This window comes from Wyeomyia smithii, chromosome 1 (assembly GCF_029784165.1).
Source record: "Wyeomyia smithii strain HCP4-BCI-WySm-NY-G18 chromosome 1, ASM2978416v1, whole genome shotgun sequence".
NCBI classification, from domain to species: Eukaryota; Metazoa; Arthropoda; class Insecta; order Diptera; family Culicidae; genus Wyeomyia; species Wyeomyia smithii.
In genome coordinates, this window is record NC_073694.1 from 155,391,746 (window position 1) to 155,407,766 (window position 16,021).

At 42.1% G+C, this 16,021-nt stretch overlaps 1 protein-coding gene and 1 pseudogene across 1 annotated transcript in view; one reads left to right on the plus strand and one right to left on the minus strand.

The window, feature by feature from the left end:
• Nucleotides 1–16,021, plus strand: part of LOC129718602 (transcription factor IIIB 90 kDa subunit) — a 66,816-nt gene that overhangs the window by 21,993 nt on the left and 28,802 nt on the right. The gene's annotated exons all lie outside the window — the stretch shown is intronic.
• LOC129718601 (BTB/POZ domain-containing protein 6-B-like) overlaps nucleotides 1–16,021 on the minus strand; it is a 49,265-nt pseudogene that overhangs the window by 21,003 nt on the left and 12,241 nt on the right.

Genomic DNA, 16,021 nt, shown 5'->3' on the forward strand with positions numbered 1-16,021 from the left:
CAGGTACCAGTAGCAGTAGTGGTAGCAGCGTCAGCGGTAGGTGCAGCGGCACTACTTTCTCTAGTGAAAAGCTGCCTTTGTGCGGTAGCGGCAGCATCAGCGATACATTGGCCGGCACTTCTTTCAGCGTAAAGCTGCCGTATTTTGGCAACACACAAACGGGAGCATTGGCAATCAAAATCTGCTCTTCGTCAAATTTTCAGTGTGGAATCATCTTTCCACTGTCTCATCGGAGTTAGCCACAAAGATACGATTAGCATCATATCCAATATTAAAAAAAAAAACAATAAATTGTCCTTTTGAGGACAAATCGAATAGTTATTCGAAAGTCAACATTTTCGTTTCCAACTTCATTGGAAATGTTGGAACGCGAAGACGGTGTGAATTCGTTTTCATCTTCATGTCTCAGCACGAGCTTAATTTTCTTCAAAAATCAAAGAGGTTTCCGTTATACTCTACTAGAAAATTTTCGGAAACAAATATTGAAATTCAGTCCGCGCAAATATATATTTCGACTGTGACATACAGTCTTCCTCAGTGCTTATGTGGACTGGTAAAGAGCAAAGCGTAAATCCTGTTTTATATTTGTGGTAGGTAAAAACGAAAATTTAGCACCCTTAATTGGAGTTAGGTAGGGAATTATGCGGTCGATTGTTTACCGTACCATGTCTGGGGTTTTTGGGAAGCAGATAGCCATGAGGGGTGATTACCTGCGTCTTTGTTGAGAAGCGTGCATGAGTGTTGTTTATAAATTTCTAAACTTTCAGCTACGTCTAATTTCCATAAATTATTAACGGGGCGGAGGAGGTAAATGTTATCCGAAGTTAGTGGATGTTCCCCGTTAAAAATATGTTTAGCCACTTTTGATTTGAAAAGGTGTGGTGGGGCATTTTTTGAAACTTCTGCGAAATGTTCTTTGAAACGTATCCCTAGATTACGTTTAGTTTGTCCAATGTAAACCATGTCACAGTGACTGCATGCAATTTTATAAATTCCAGCTTTGTTCAGGGTATCAATAGGGTCTTTGGTAGACCCCAATTTTGTTTTGAGTTGGGTATTTCTACTAGTGTAGACAATATCCATCCCAAATTTCCTAAATTTTGAACGAAGTGGGCGTGTCAAGTTAACGTCATATTCAACGGCTACCCTTTTCAGATCTTCTGTTATTGGGGTGAGTGTTGTAAAAGATTTACGAATTTGGGCACGCTTCTTTTTATCAACAATGGTATTTCTACTAGTGTAGACAATGTGTATTTCTACTAGTGTAGACAATATCCATCCCAAATTTCCTAAATTTTGAACGAAGTGGGCGTGTCAAGTTAACGTCATATTCAACGGCTACCCTTTTCAGATCTTCTGTTATTGGGGTGAGTGTTGTAAAAGATTTCCGAATTTGGGCACGCTTCTTTTTATCAACAATGGCTTGAATGATACTTTCATTGTAGCCATCAAGTTTAGCAATTTCGAAAATATATTCCAGTTCCTTTTGCTTGGCTATTTCACTTAGAGGTAAAGTTTCCAAGCGGTGGATCATATGATGGAAGGATGCCATTTTATGCTGGAAGGGATGGTTTGAAGTGTTAGGTATTACCCCTTTTGTATTCGTGGGTTTCCGATAAATTTCGAATTCCAAGTCCGTAGACTTTCTGACTACAACGACGTCCAAGAAAGGGAGTCTGTTGTTTAGTTCTTTTTCAATTGTTTTATGGGTATTATTAAGGGATATGAAAAAAGTTTCAAGATCCGCCCTTCGCATCGGAGGTTCGTTGAAAATTTAAGAAAATGGATAAGTTTTGTCGAAACGCAGATTTCAATTAATCTAATTGGTCGTTTAATGCTCGCTTTCCCTAATACCGGTCGACAGAATACTATACTCAGTTAACCGAGAATGCAACCATTGAACTACATAAAAACCCACTTATACTCGAACCAATCAGTTTACTAGTTGATGTCTCAGCTAAGTAGCAGCGGGTACCAGCAGTAGCGGCAGCGAATAGCAGCAGCGATATATCTGATCGCTGTTGCAAGAGGTTGTTTTACTGCAAATTGTATCGACCAGCAGCAAACCGGGTTGAAGCAAGTGGCGATTTTAAATATCTCGCTACCTTCTACCATAGCGGACAGACCAATACACTAACCAGCACCTTACACAGCTCCTCCTGTGTGGGAGCACCGCTGACATTCAGACATGTCTCCAGTTTTGTGAAAACTAAAACCAAAATTCAGCAATAACTTTACAAAACAATTGAAGAACAAATCCTCACAAAATCGGCATATCGTCGTTATGGTTCGAAACATACACAAGTCGCAATTCATAGTTTCGTGAGAAACGGGTTTGAAAATATTAACCCTTTTTGGGTCTATTGATATTAGGACTTCAATAGAGACGTAACAGGTGAACCATGAATCATGCAATAGGTAAATTAAAATAATTTTTCATTACACGCGAAATAATAATATCCATTTTCATTACTGTGGATACTATGGTCTTCCGTAATGTTTTGGTGAGTGACGGAAAAAAATTACCTGTTGCACGCACAATCAAAAGATTTTGGGGTGCTTAGAAGTTAATTTTTCTTCACTGCATGTTGCTTTTTGCATGACTTGTGGGTAGCACAAGTAGTATTTTCCACCATTTCTAGAACATTATCAGCTACTAAGTTGCCCATAACAGCTAGCAGATAAACAACAGAATATATTAATACAAGCGAGTGACACACAAATCTTAGCTACTTCGCAATCTAATGACTTTATAATATTCAACACAATTTCATTCCATTTTTCTTTCAACAGTGTCAACATAAGAACTTATCGATCGTATTTTCAAACCTATTGCAAGAATTAGATTGACATATGATAGGCTGTCGTAATTCTAATTTAACCTTCGGTCGTGCCTTATAAACAACATCTTCAACTTTTTGTTTTCATTTCTTGACAAATTTAGTCCAAAAGTAATATTCTGCATTTGTGGCCGTATTAAAACGAAAATAAGGTCTTTGTACGGAAAAATGGCCTTTTTATTAAAAAAAAGGGGACAAAGCGAAGGGTGGAAGAACCAGCACCAAAGTTGACGTGACGGTATATGAACAATTCCCTACAGTTTGAGCCAAAATTGACATCAGGAGTGCACTTTTGAGAAGGAACGACCCAGGCCCGGCAACGGAGGCAAATCCTAGGCTAGGGACACCAAATTTCACAAAAATGGTTAAATAGTTATAACCGTGTATTTTTTTCGGTTTGAGCCTTTGAAGTGCACCTGTGTTGACCAGTGTAATGCACGTTGCAGGATCGGTTTGAATCATGTAAATTTCTGCGGTGAGTCATAAAAAAACCTGAAAAAAGCTGTATTTTTGATAAGAGTTAAGATTATCTTACCTTTAATTTGAAAATACTTTGAAAACGGATGCTTTAAGAAAGCTGGCCATTATCAACCTTGAGATAGGGTAAAATACTCAAAAGTAAGTTTAACTGGAAGCAATGGTAATAATAACATCGAAGTCTATGGTTGTGGCGATGACTCAACGCCCACAGTTCACTCACCCGGTATTCCTTCCTCGCAGTTTTCCATAATATCCACCAGCATAAGATTCTCGTAGTTCCGTCGGCCGTACTCGACGCGCGGATCGTCCCGTCGAATAAACCTCCAACCGCCGTTGTATGGGCCGATCCGTCCCTCACTCTCTTCCTCGTCGTCGGCAGCTGCTATCAGACCCCGAGGATTGCTGCACCAGCGTCTAACTTTTTAAAATTATCGATAAACTCGGATCCACTCAGGGCGGAGTACCAAGTGGACGAATAGCCAACGATCCAATGCAACAGCTGACGGCCGAAGTGATCGGTTATCGGATCGCGCACTGCGTCTACCATTGCGCCCTTCCTAGCGCACCACCAGGCAAGCAAAGTCCTGAACTACAGCTCAGCACTTGATAAATAATTCGCCGCTGCCGAAGGTTTCACCCTTTTTTTTTCGTACACCTTCACCGCCCAATTACCGCAAATGGTATTTCGATGTCAGGTCCTAACTATGTACAACAATATCAGCGTATCAGCACAATCTCACAAGCTTCGAGTTTATTTTTCGTCCATATCGCGGGGTTCAGTAAAGTTCAGTAGACGGTAGGCACTACAATGCAAAACAAATACCTTCAATTTACTGGAGTGCCTTTCATTTGTATTCGATTATAAAGCGTTTATCGTGGTAAGCAAATGAGTAGCACGTAACAAGTGGATTCTTATCACGATGAACGCGTTTCATTTCAATGTACTTCCCGCTTAGCCAGCAAGCTGTCCCGAGTTGCAGGATACATTCACAAGGCTTACGCTTAAGTGGGCGTCGAAAAAAAAAAAATTTTTACGAAAAAAAAAACAGATTATTTGCCGGAAGATACATTCAACTGCAAGCTGCACGCGAGCATTCTACCGAAGAAACTGTGCTTTGGTGGGAAAAAAATCACAGGAAGGTTGTATGCAAAGCCACGACCGCAAGGTTGAAGTAGAATACTTTTACAAGAAAGATAACCCGGCTGCTTGCGTGTCAGTCATTTTTTCTAGTAAATAAACGTTGACCGTTCATTGGCAGTATTGTAATTTCTTTTTGTTTGATATTTTGAATGAAGTTCATTGAATATTTTTAAATTTTGTGCAAATGAGAAGTTGAAGTGCTGCCGAATTGTAATATGCACATTTAATACGACATCATTAAACAGGAACGGAAAAAAGGCTACGGTTGTGCAGAACGCGAATGCCGGCGCGATGCGATTCGCCTTACCGTGGTGAAATGTACAGCTCTTTCTAAGGCGAAGTAGAGCTATACATTTCAACACATTTCGTCTTGCCGAATCGCATCGCGCCGTTGTTTGCGTTCTGCATGACCGTAGCCAAACACTAAGCGACGCAAACACGTAATAATAGTCAGAGTAAGTATGTAGATGAAGATAATTAACTTTGGATTATAGGGCAAAACGAGAAAATATTAACTCTTCAAATATTCATTTGTGTTCTTCAAATTTCAGTTGTTCGATTTAATATCCGATGAAATGTCTGTTTATTATCTGATGAAGCTCTTATATAGGCCAAATGATGCATTCCCAATTTACTAGGACCGTAACTCTGCCGACCGTGCTTGGGAAAGCGCGGTATAACGACCAATCAGAGGTCGAATTTTGTGTTTTGACAAGGCTTAAGAATTTTCAATAGTACAATAGTTCGAATGATAAAATTGCAATTTCATGCATTTGGTAGGAATCTTAGAAGATTTTCTAATCGATTGCTGCAAAAACGAAGGAAATCCATCGAAAACTAACCGATTTATTAGCATTTGAAATTGGACATATTTCTCACTTTTTTCAGTTTTAGATTTTCATTTCACATCCCTATGTAGCCGAACTTCCTGAGAGAAGTATTCTACTTCAAAAAGCATGGTGTGGTTCAAAATCGGTTGCTAATTACAACCTTTGAGCTGCCCTAACATTGGGGGAATTAAGATACACGGACAACATGCACTGTGGAAGCTATTTCACATTCAGTAAATTAAACGGGTGCGACAAATTTAAATTGCTAGGATGCAACACAGAATGCTTGCTTGCGTTGACAAAAATTATTAACTTTCAATGACTTGTTTATTTGCCTTCAAAAAGGCATTTTGATTTCCGAAACTGGATTTCCTGATGGCAATCATCATGCTGCCCCAACACGGGGGGAATAATGGCTGTCTGGCGACACACGCTGAGAAAAACCGCGCTGCTCCTGAGACGTGGTGACCAACCACAGGGCTAGTGCTGCTGCTGAGGAAGGACGACTGCTGTTGTCGCTGTCTGATGCTACGCTATGCCACAGTTGTGGCCGCTATACGCTGGCCTATCCACAGCCAAGCCACAGTTGTGGCCGCTTCCGCTATCGATGGTACCCACTGCTGCTAAGGGAGGACTGCTGTCGTCGCTGTTCAGAACTGTTATGAGCGGCTTGGACTAAAACAGGCTCTTATATAGGGATGAAAATAGGAATGAATTATTTCACGTACGTGGTGGAATGATATAGCGATCATTTGATAAGCTCCACCTCTTTTTTCAGTTTCTAAAGTTTTTCCTCAGTTTCGTAGCACGGATGCACAAAAATGATTTCTTGTCGAGCCGGACCGATAGCACTCTCATTGAAGCAACAAAATAACATGTTTTGTGTCGTGTTGTGCAGCTTGGTTGAAGAAAATGTTCCCGTCCCCGTGTCGCATGTAAGCAGATTATTGCGTTCAGTAGACAGTATAGAGATAGTGTATCCAGCGAATAAACACCGATGGTGCTCTCACACACGCAACGGTTTTAACCCGTATCTTATTGCGGTTTGTAACATCAAGCGATTTCGTTTGCTCGCTGTTGCGTGTTGCATCATGTTGCAACTTGGCAGCTGGGAGATGACGAAATTCTGTTTATGCTGATTGATTGAATCGACTTCATATTAGCTCTGCATAGTCGGACTAACTGCTTTTGTGAAGGCGTACTAACAGGGAAATTTATTATTCAATGTCGGTTATGCTGATCGCAGCCTTTGCGCTGCCCCTACAGTGGGGGGTTTACTAAATAAAGTGAAAGTAAAAATTAGACAACTACAACAGAATTTGATTGCATCCCGCACAGAATGTCTGCTTGTGTTGATGCCAGAAAATTATTAACCTTCAATTATTTTTTATTTGCCTTGAAAAAAGCATGGTGTGGTTCAAAATCGGTTGCTAATTACAACCTTTGAGCTGCCCTAACATTGGGGGAAATAAGATACACGGACAACATGCACTGTGGAAGCTATTTCACATTCAGTAAATTAAACGGGTGCGACAAATTTAAATTGCTAGGATGCAACACAGAATGCTTGCTTGCGTTGACAAAAATTATTAACTTTCAATGACTTGTTTATTTGCCTTCAAAAAGGCATTTTGATTTCCGAAACTGGATTTCCTGATGGCAATCATTATGCTGCCCCAACACGGGGGGAATAATGGCTGTCTGGCGACACACGCTGAGAAAAACCGCGCTGCTCCTGAGACGTGGTGACCAACCACAGGGCTAGTGCTGCTGCTGAGGAAGGACGACTGCTGTTGTCGCTGTCTGATGCTACGCTATGCCACAGTTGTGGCCGCTATACGCTGGCCTATCCACAGCCAAGCCACAGTTGTGGCCGCTTCCGCTATCGATGGTACCCACTGCTGCTAAGGGAGGACTGCTGTCGTCGCTGTTCAGAACTGTTATAAGCGGCTTGGACTAAAACAGGCTCTTATATAGGGATGAAAATAGGAATGAATTATTTCACGTACGTGGTGGAATGATATAGCGATCATTTGATAAGCTCCACCTCTTTTTTCAGTTTCTAAAGTTTTTCCTCAGTTTCGTAGCACGGATGCACAAAAATGATTTCTTGTCGAGCCGGACCGATAGCACTCTCATTGAAGCAACAAAATAACATGTTTTGTGTCGTGTTGTGCAGCTTGGTTGAAGAAAATGTTCCCGTCCCCGTGTCGCATGTAAGCAGATTATTGCGTTCAGTAGACAGTATAGAGATAGTGTATCCAGCGAATAAACACCGATGGTGCTCTCACACACGCAACGGTTTTAACCCGTATCTTATTGCGGCTTGTAACATCAAGCGATTTCGTTTGCTCGCTGTTGCGTGTTGCATCATGTTGCAACTTGGCAGCTGGGAGATGACGAAATTCTGTTTATGCTGATTGATTGAATCGACTTCATATTAGCTCTGCATAGTCGGACTAACTGCTTTTGTGAAGGCGTACTAACAGGGAAATTTATTATTCAATGTCGGTTATGCTGATCGCAGCCTTTGCGCTGCCCCTACAGTGGGGGGTTTACTAAATAAAGTGAAAGTAAAAATTAGACAACTACAACAGAATTTGATTGCATCCCGCACAGAATGTCTGCTTGTGTTGATGCCAGAAAATTATTAACCTTCAATTATTTTTTATTTGCCTTGAAAAAAGCATGGTGTGGTTCAAAATCGGTTGCTAATTACAACCTTCGAGCTGCCCTAACATTGGGGGAAATAAGATACACGGACAACATGCACTGTGGAAGCTATTTCACATTCAGTAAATTAAACGGGTGCGACAAATTTAAATTGCTAGGATGCAACACAGAATGCTTGCTTGCGTTGACAAAAATTATTAACTTTCAATGACTTGTTTATTTGCCTTCAAAAAGGCATTTTGATTTCCGAAACTGGATTTCCTGATGGCAATCATTATGCTGCCCCAACACGGGGGGAATAATGGCTGTCTGGCGACACACGCTGAGAAAAACCGCGCTGCTCCTGAGACGTGGTGACCAACCACAGGGCTAGTGCTGCTGCTGAGGAAGGACGACTGCTGTTGTCGCTGTCTGATGCTACGCTATGCCACAGTTGTGGCCGCTATACGCTGGCCTATCCACAGCCAAGCCACAGTTGTGGCCGCTTCCGCTATCGATGGTACCCACTGCTGCTAAGGGAGGACTGCTGTCGTCGCTGTTCAGAACTGTTATGAGCGGCTTGGCTGCTGCTGAATTGTCTTTTATTTTTGATATTGTTTACAGAGGTATATTTTATGACAGGATAATTGGTCAGCCCTAAAGGCTCGTCATCTTTGTTCGTAGTAGTGCATTTAGATTGGTTTTTTGAATTATCTTGAGATTTAATTTTACATCTTTGCCTCAATGGCACGGTAATTTTATGAATTTAAATAAAATTGAATAACCTACCTAACTAATACTATCTTAAAAACTAAATTGACAAAGATCGAATTTCCTCGTGAATTGACCTCTGGCAAGCATCCCTGAATCTAGACAGAATTGCCTGTTTGCGCACCAAAAGTGTATCTAGACCGGCTAGCTGGTGGATCTCAGAATTACGCGTTCTTGGAGGACTGTTAAGGATCATCCTTAGGATCTTATTTTGGATAACCTGTAATTTATCATGGTGATACTTGGCACAACTCTCCCAGATTGGCAAACCGTATTCTAATACTGGCAGGATAATCATTTTATGGACAGCAAGCTTGTTCTTCAGGGACAGTTTGGATTTTCTGTTTATCAGTGGGTATAGAGATTTAATTAGGATGTTGCCTTTGATTGATGTTTTTTCCACATGTGATCTGAATATAAGCTTGCTGTCCAGAACAAGACCGAGGTATCCCACCTCTCTCGACCATTCGATGGGTGAATTATTAATTTTTAGCCTGACGTCGTCAGGCGGAACAAGTCGACGTGAGTTTGAGTGGGGAAATAAGATGGCCTGTGTTTTAGCCGCATTGATGCAAATCTTCCAGTTGTTGAAGTAGCCGGATAGAACATCCAGGCCTGCTTGAAGTTTTCTAGTCAGCGAACGGATCACTCGCCCTTTGTACATGATGGCAGTGTCGTCCGCGAACATGGACAGTACACCACCATCCGGAAGGGGAGGAACGTCTGACGTAAAGATGTTAAAGAGGATAGGACCCAAGAGGCTACCCTGGGGGACCCCAGCATCAACATTAAATGTATCAGACTGGGAGTTGTTCAAGCAGACCCTAAATGATCTACCCGACAGATAATTTTTGATGATTTTCACAAGGAAGATCGGGAAGTTGCACCGATGCAGCTTATAAACAAGACCATCGTGCCAGACGTTGTCAAACGCTTTCTCAACGTCCAACAACGCCATGGCAGTTGTTTTGGAAACAGACTTGTTCCGCCTGATAATGTTCGTTACCCGGGTGAGCTGGTGCACAGTGGAGTGCCCCTTCCTGAACCCAAATTGCTCTCTAAGGAAGATGTTGTTCTGATCAGCAAACTCTAGTATACGTCTCAGAATCAGTTTTTCGAACAATTTCGAAATAGATGAAAGGAGGCTAATGGGCCGGTAGCTTTTAGCGTCAGTGGGATCCTTCCCAGGTTTATGGATGGGGATAACTTTGGCGAGCTTCCAACGGGACGGGAAGTAGCCAAGTTCCAAACACTTATTGAAGATCTTTGCGAGGTGATGAAAGAAGTCAACGCTCAAATTTTTCAATTCGAGATTGACCACCCCATCGACACCCGCGGCCTTCATATTTTTACATGATTTGATGGCTGCCATTACCTCGTCTGCAGAAATTATAGATTCCTCTGGGACAACTAGAGGGGTCACAGCGATTCTGGACATTGTAGCTGCCACATCAGGCTCAAAGGGGCTCACCAGGGAACGACCAAGATTGTGAGAATTTACGAAATGCTGGCCAAGTGCATTAGCTTTTTCAGCTGGTGTTATTAGCTGAACTTGGCCAGCTTGTTGATCAGAATGGGAGAGAGGAGGGACAGGTCTCGGCTTGTTTTTCAGAAGTTTAGTTAATTTCCAGAAGGGGTTTGCACAATCTGGGAGAGAGCGAAGATGACTTTCAAAGCTTTTGTTTCTGAGATCCACCAACCGGGCCTTAATGATTTTATTAAGACGATTGCAGTAAGACTTTAAGTGAGGCAGGCCAGTACGTTGAAAATGGCGCCTAGTTGTGTTACGAAGTCTTATATAAGATTTAGTTAGGCTGTCTAGATTCAGAGTGTTACTCACCAGGTCAGAAGCAGGGATGTGTTGGTCACGGGCTAAGGATAGAGCCTCGTCGATGATCTGCAAGCACTGATCGATGTCGTCCGTCGATTCAAGCTCGATGTTGTAGCGGATGTTGGCGTCGATGAACTGCTGGAACCGTGGCCAGTCAGCACGATGGTAGTTGCGACGACGAGCACGAAATCGATTGGCGGAGTAGCCCACTTCGGCCACCACTGGAAAGTGGTCGGAGCTCAGTTCCTGGTAGACGATCGGATTTGAAAGGTTTGCCATGTTGGTGATGAAAAAATCGATAGTCGAATGGACACCGGAGCGACTCAACCGGGTGGGGGAGTCTGGGCTCAGGATGATGTACGAAGATGCTTGTAGGTCATTGTGGACGACTTTGCCATTTGGATTGATTCGAGTGTTGCCCCAGGCTTGATGTTTGGCATTGAGGTCACCAGCCAAGATGAAGTTTTGCCGATGTCTGGTAAGCTTGACGAGATCTTGTTTCAGATTAGAGGATGAATCGTTCCTTGAGCTGACTTGCGACGGACAGTAGGCGGCTATGATAATAATAGGGCCGACAGGGGTAGAAACCTCGACCCCAACCGCTTCGATGACTTTTAAGTTGAAACTGGGCAGCAGCTTACAGCAGATGTTCTTCCTCAACGCGATGGCTACGCCTCCACCCGCTGAGTGGGTACGATCGAGCCGAACAACTCGAAAGTCGGGGAGGTAGATGTTGACGCCAGGTTTTAGATGTGTCTCGGTGATGATAGCTACGTCGATAGTCCGCTCGTTGAGGAAATCAGCGAATTCGATGGCTTTGCTCTTTAACGAGCAAGCGTTCCAGTTAGCGATGTTAATGCATTCACGGGCCATATTTGGTGAGGATGGAAACTGCTGCTTGCAGCTGTTCAGCTCTGGTTTTACAGGTGCGAAGGGCTACGAATGCTTCGGCCAGGAGATGCACGAACTCTTCAGTAGTGAGAAGGGAATCTGCGTTGTTTTCTTCGGCGTCTGTGCGGGTAAACTTCATTCCAGTGGCAGGAGTTGTAAGCCCTGGGAGCCCCGGGGGAGGCGAGGAACGGCTCGATGCTGCGACATCGGCAAACGAGGTTGTAAGCCGATTATTCAGTGGGAGAGGTGGAAGCACTGGGATTGCACGTCGCGATGCGATGACTGGAAAATTTTGTTCGTTATTCACTGGCACTGGGATTTTTCTCCGACCGGGTTGGTTGTTGGTTGAGGCTCTTTAGCGGATCTCGATGAACTCCGCCCGCTTTGGGCAGGAACGACTGGTGGCCTTATGATCAGCTCCACAATTTGCGCAGACAGGATCGGCAGTTTCCATCAATTGGCAGGCGTCGGGTGCGTGCGTTTGTCCGCATTTGATGCAGCGGGAGGCCATATGGCAGTTTTTAGTCCCATGTCCAAACAACAGGCAATTGGAACATTGGGTCACATCTCGATGAACTGGTTTGTAGCGCTCCCAGGCCACAATGATGTGGAAAAGGGCACGAATGGACTGCAAATCCGCCAAACATGTTGAATTTTTCTCCAGGTTGATAAGGTACAATTGGTCGCGGTACTTCCGAGTCTTGTTGTGGCGTGACATCTTATGGATCTGTATTGGCTTGAGTCCATTTGCCTTCAGTTCCTCTAACAGAGTGTCAATTTCCATGTCTGGAAGACCACGGAGAACAACCTTGAGCGGTTTTTCTGCTTCAATGTCATGGGAGAAATATTCCACCTTACGCTGCTGCAGTATTACTTGCACCGCCTTGTAGTGATTCAATGACGGAACCATCAGTTTGTAGCCGTCAGAGCACATACGGATAGTGCATTTCAGTCCTTTCTCGATGTAAAAGACAATTGCTTCACGAAGACCTTCTGGAAATCCTTTCACATAGAAGGGTGGAATTTTCTCTTTTTTCACTATTTCGGGGTCCGTGGAGTTTTCCAAGACAGCAAATCTGTTGTTGGCCAAAAGCTTCTTAGCCGCCGAATCGGGGGCATTTCCAGGTCGAGGCCGTTTACCCGTACTAGAACCGGTTTTCGATTTACCCATGTCAGGGTTCACCGTAGCGTCGGTTTCCAACGCGAAAATAAAAACTTACGAACGAACGTACAAAGTGAACGGAGCGAAAATAAACAACTGTACTGCTCAACACGCTAGCAGAGAATGATCAATGATGAGCGGCTTGGACTAAAACAGGCTCTTATATAGGGATGAAAATAGGAATGAATTATTTCACGTACGTGGTGGAATGATATAGCGATCATTTGATAAGCTCCACCTCTTTTTTCAGTTTCTAAAGTTTTTCCTCAGTTTCGTAGCACGGATGCACAAAAATGATTTCTTGTCGAGCCGGACCGATAGCACTCTCATTGAAGCAACAAAATAACATGTTTTGTGTCGTGTTGTGCAGCTTGGTTGAAGAAAATGTTCCCGTCCCCGTGTCGCATGTAAGCAGATTATTGCGTTCAGTAGACAGTATAGAGATAGTGTATCCAGCGAATAAACACCGATGGTGCTCTCACACACGCAACGGTTTTAACCCGTATCTTATTGCGGTTTGTAACATCAAGCGATTTCGTTTGCTCGCTGTTGCGTGTTGCATCATGTTGCAACTTGGCAGCTGGGAGATGACGAAATTCTGTTTATGCTGATTGATTGAATCGACTTCATATTAGCTCTGCATAGTCGGACTAACTGCTTTTGTGAAGGCGTACTAACAGGGAAATTTATTATTCAATGTCGGTTATGCTGATCGCAGCCTTTGCGCTGCCCCTACAGTGGGGGGTTTACTAAATAAAGTGAAAGTAAAAATTAGACAACTACAACAGAATTTGATTGCATCCCGCACAGAATGTCTGCTTGTGTTGATGCCAGAAAATTATTAACCTTCAATTATTTTTTATTTGCCTTGAAAAAAGCATGGTGTGGTTCAAAATCGGTTGCTAATTACAACCTTTGAGCTGCCCTAACATTGGGGGAAATAAGATACACGGACAACATGCACTGTGGAAGCTATTTCACATTCAGTAAATTAAACGGGTGCGACAAATTTAAATTGCTGGGATGCAACACAGAATGCTTGCTTGCGTTGACAAAAATTATTAACTTTCAATGACTTGTTTATTTGCCTTCGAAAAGGCATTTTGATTTCCGAAACTGGATTTCCTGATGGCAATCATTATGCTGCCCCAACACGGGGGGAATAATGGCTGTCTGGCGACACACGCTGAGAAAAACCGCGCTGCTCCTGAGACGTGGTGACCAACCACAGGGCTAGTGCTGCTGCTGAGGAAGGACGACTGCTGTTGTCGCTGTCTGATGCTACGCTATGCCACAGTTGTGGCCGCTATACGCTGGCCTATCCACAGCCAAGCCACAGTTGTGGCCGCTTCCGCTATCGATGGTACCCACTGCTGCTAAGGGAGGACTGCTGTCGTCGCTGTTCAGAACTATTATGAGCGGCTCCGGCTGAAACAGGCTCTTATATAGGCCAAATAGCATGTTTTCAATTGCAAGGTATATGATTCTGTCGACCGTGCTTGGGAAGCAAGCATATAACGACCAATCAGGGGTCGAAATTTTCGTTTTGACAAGGCTTGACTATTTTCAATAGTACAATAGTGTGAATAATAAAATTACAATTATCTTATTTTGGGAAGAATCTTAGAAGATTTTCCAATCTATTGCTGCAAGAACGAAGGAAATCCATCGAATACTAATCGGTTTATTAGCATTTGAAATTGGACATATTTTTCACTTTTTCCGGTTTTAGATTTTCATTTCACACCCCTATGTGCCGAACTTCCTGAGAGAAGTATTCTACTTCAAAACGTAGCTGTTCGTTACCCGTATCGTTTCCTCACTAAATAATTCACGAATAACACTGCAATCGTTGCTGAATAGAGTACGTTACGGCAGAACAAACAACGGCGTGAGAATGTTCCGTTGTAGGGTGAGTGCTAATTTTCAGCTCTTGTTATCAGCAAATAAACAACATGATAGCGGTACAAGGCTGTTTTTTGCTGAACTGTGATAATTTTCTAAATCTCTCCTGAAATTCTATTTAGAGAAAAAAACAAAGGTAAGAGAGCATTGTTTCACAACTAGAGTTTATTTAGCACGCGGATGCTTAAATAGCTGTAATTTTTTTGTTTCATTATCACACATTAACTGGCATTGGTGCTAATTTACATCTTTCGCAGCACGTTTTTCGAAGTCGGTACTTTGTCGGTCGTCGGTCGATCGCACTTGTATCAACATTGCGGTCATTAAAATACGATTGTGGATGCTTGTGTGTTGTTTCCCGCTTAGAACTGTTTATTTTAGTTGCACTGCGTGCTGGCTATTGAATTGTCGTGTTTGCAAAGTTTAAAATCACAGCTCAGCAGTCTTTGAATGTCTAGCATAACTTGCAACCTGTCAAAATCTTTCGAACAATGAGGTAATTTCATTGCATTTCAATTCTGCTATATTCGGTTGAAAGAAAAAAAAATAAAGAAAAATGACGAAAACGACAAATAGGACACGAATCGCAAAAATTTCAAATATTACGAAAACTACAAAACTGAAAAAAGGGACATGAATGACAAAAAAAAAACAAATAACAAGAATGTTGAAAGAGTTGAAAGTGATAGAAACTACAAAAATGAGAAAAAATGATGAATATTATGAAAAAACAAAACAAAAATAATCGAAAAATTGAACTGTCAGAATTACGAAAATGACAAAAAATAATTCAATGCCTGAAATTACGGAAATTAATTAAATGACTAAACAAACTACAATGATAAAAAAGAGAATTAAAATGGTAGAAAGGATAAAAATTACAAAAATGACAGAACTTTGAACCCCCCAATACATATGTAACAAAACGTAACGCTACCGCCTACCCTATATAAAAATTGCGGTGTAGGAACCCCTCCTCCACTCACACTAATCGTCAAAATTTGAATTGCTTTGTAACCTATATTGTTCAGTTCATTCATTATAATAAAAGTTATTCATTTTGTTCCAAAAACGTCCAAATCACAAAAGGATCAATAACTTCTGATAGACCTGATCAATTTTTCTTAACATTCGTGTTATTATTCTACACCAATAGTACTTCATAAACCATGGTCACAATATATGGCAAAGAGATAACATGACGAAAAAAAAGCATTTTCCATTTTAAAAATTGTCAATTTTCAGGGTCTTCCTTCTTTTCTCAGCATCGCCCGAAAAAAATCCGAATATAGCGTTCGGTAAAGTAACTCAATAGCTTTAATTTCATGTATAAGCCAAAAGCGCCAAAAGGGGTAAAACGACCCTAGAAAGTTTTTTCAAAAAAAAAAAAAAAAGAAAAAAACAATCAAAATTTCAAAACTTTGCAAAACTTCCTACTTTCAAAAGACAAACAAACCGAAACGGAGAATATCAAAACCTCGTCCCTCAGAAAGGTGGTTGTGTTTCTCGCGACCTGGC